The sequence below is a fragment of the Pantherophis guttatus genome, chromosome 5, assembly GCF_059756535.1.
Source record: "Pantherophis guttatus breed Tessera chromosome 5, ASM5975653v1, whole genome shotgun sequence".
NCBI classification, from domain to species: Eukaryota; Metazoa; Chordata; class Lepidosauria; order Squamata; family Colubridae; genus Pantherophis; species Pantherophis guttatus.
This window is the reverse complement of record NC_142067.1, coordinates 83,496,069-83,499,246: the sequence shown is the minus strand read 5'-3', so window position 1 is coordinate 83,499,246 and position 3,178 is coordinate 83,496,069.

Sequence of the window (3,178 nt, the reverse complement as noted above, 5' to 3'; positions counted from 1 at the left end):
CTGAATGGAGTCAAGAATCTTATTTTTCTGAGGGACCAGCTGGGGCAGGTCCTTACATCAAGTTCTTCCCAAGAATGTAATGAAATGTATCAGTTAATATGCAGATCCAAGTAGTGTGGCCTTTTGCAATTGACAAATGGAAATTTTGTCAATGCACAAATATTTCATTTCATGAAGCGCTGCATTTTAGCTGAAAGAGAAATGTATTTTCTTTTAAATTGTAACTTATATAACATGATTTTTACAATTGTGCAGATATCTATGTTACTGTAATGGTAGATAACCCCACTTAAAAATATTTACAGAAAAGTAGCAAGTTACAAGAATACTTCGGATATTTTCTGAAGGTGAAGCCATTATCTTTAGTATGGAAAAGAACATAAACTGGAAAAGCTTGCTTTAATACATGTTATACTAGTGTGTAAATTCTATACATGATTTGAAATTAGTGACATGACTTTTGTGAAGAATAGAATAGAATAGAATAGAATAGAATAGAATAGAATAGAATAGAATAGAATAGAATAGAATAGAATAGAATAGAATAGAATAGAATAGAATAGAATAGAATTCTTTAATGGCCAAGAGTTTGGACTCACAAGGAATTTGTCTTTGGTGCATATGCTCTCAGTGTACATAAAAAGACAAGAATCAAGTCAAGAATCACAAGGCACAACACCCAGTGATAGTCATACGGTACAATAAGGAATCAAATCATACTAGGAAACAATATCAATATAAATTGCAAGGATACAAGCAACAAAGTTACAGTTATGCAGTCACAAGTGGGAGGAGATGGGTGACGGGAACGATGAGAAGACTAATAGCAATAGTAATGCAGCCTAATCTGAATAGTTTGACAGTGTTGAGGGAATTTTTTGTTTAGCAGAGTTCAGGAAAAAACTGTTCTTGTATCTAGTTGTCTTGGTATGAAGTGCTCTATAGCGTCATTTTGAGGGTAGGAGTTGAAACAATTTATGTCCAGGATGCGACGGGTCTGTAAATATTTTCACAGCCCTCTTTTTGACTCGTGCAGTATACAGGTCCTCAATGGAAGGCAGGTTGGCAGTAATTGTTTTTTCTGCAGTTCTAATTATCCTCTGAAGTCTGTGTCTGTCTTGTTGGGTTGCAGAACCAAACCAGACAGTTATAGTGTCAGCTCCGGCATGCTGGCTGGCCCGGAGCTGCCATTCGGAGGGGAGGCAGTCACCACTCTCCCTGCCCATCATGAAATGTTCTGGATGACTGCCCAGGAAGGATCCTCCTGTAAAGGCTGACGGGCAGTAAAGGCTGACTGACAGCGAAGGAAGAGGACCAGTCCTCCTTAAAAAGTTACTAGCAGCAGGGGAGGAAGAAAGGAAAAGCTGGACTTAAGGCAGATGCTGGTGTCTTCCCCTGCTCATTTCAGGGTCATGTGGGAGGGAGCTACACGCGTGAGTGGGTGGGTGGGTGGTGCTTATAGTTTATTTCTTTTTTTTAAATAAACTTTATTAAAGATAAAAAAGATAAAATGTCATATCGAGTATATACAAAATACAAAATACATTTATATTAATCCACATACCATTACTTACTCACAACTAAAGATGAAAAAAATAAACAAAACAAAATGAGTAAAAGAAAAGAAAAAAAATGTAGAAAGTGACTTGTCACTTTATCACATATCTTACTGAGGGTGCGTATTTATTGATATTATTGTCTTTCAGAATTTTACATTTACTCTCTTTTTTTTGGGTTATCCAATTGTATCATCTATTCCATACCGTGTAATATTTTGAGTCTGCCTTGTCTTTTAACTCAAATGTTAATTTGTCCATCTCCGCACAATTGTAAATTTTTTGGATTATTAGTTGATCCATTGGTAATTGATCCATTTTCCAATATTGCGCTAATGCCAATCTGGCTGCCGTAATTATATGTAATATTAAATATTTTGTTTCTTTCCTATGGTTTTCTTTGATCATGCCTAATAGAAAAATTTCTGGTTTCAACTCTATTTCCTCTGCTGTTATTTCTGTTAGTTTTTAATTTGTTGTTAGTTTAATTCTGTTATTTTTAATTTCTCGCCATGTACAGATTAATGAGTGTCCTAATATATGGTTACTGAAATATTTTTATGTTTTGTTCCCAGTGTTCCATAATAAGGCCTGCCACCCCATCAACAAATCATGTCCTTCTAATTTTAATAGTCTTTCATTTTCCAAATTCACCCATTCTCTAATCCATGTTAGACTTATTGCTTTATAGTATGTTTCCCATGCTGGCAATCCAAATCCACCTCTAGTTTTATCGTCCTGCAAAATACTTAATTTGATACTTGGTTTTTTCCCTTCCCAGACCAATTTTGTAGTTATTCTATTCAAATTGTTAAAAAAAAAATTATCCAATTTTACCGGGATTGTTTGAAATAAATAAAGGAGTCTTGGCAGTATGTTCATTTTTATCGCTGCAATCCTCCCTAATAGCGATAATTTCAATTTCCCCCATTTTTCTAAATCTTCATTTATTTTTTGAACTAAAATTCCATAATTGTTCTCCTTTATGGTTGCACATCTGGCTGTCAAATGTATACCTAAATATTTCACCTTTTTTACCACCTGTAATCCTAATTGATTAACTAATTCTTCTATTTGTTTTGCTGATATATTTTTCGTTAACATTTTAGACTTATCTTTCTTAATTTTTAAACCCGCTACTATTCCAAATTCCTCTATCTCGTTTATTAAAATTGGTCCTGTTTTTAATGGTTCCTCTATGAAGAATACAAGGTCGTCCGCAAATGCTTGGACCTTGTATTCTTCTCGTTTTACATTTCGTCCTTTTATTCTTTTATTTGACCTAATTCTTATAAGTAGATTTTCCAATGTTAAAATGAAAAGTAAAGGTGAAAGTGGACATTCCTGCCGTACTCCCTTATTTATTTCAAAGAATTTAGTAGAGTCTCCATTTACTAATATACTTGCTTTTTGTTTTGTATATATAGAGGCTATCATTTTTTCAAATCTCTCCCCGAATTTCATGTTTTTTATTTGCTGAATCATAAATTGCCAATTAACCTGATCGAAAGCTTTTTGTGCACCCAGAAACACCAGTGCTACCTCCCTCTCTGAATGCACCTCATAGTATTCTAATTATTGTTCTTATATTGGTTTTTATTTGCCTCATTGGTAAAAAGCCG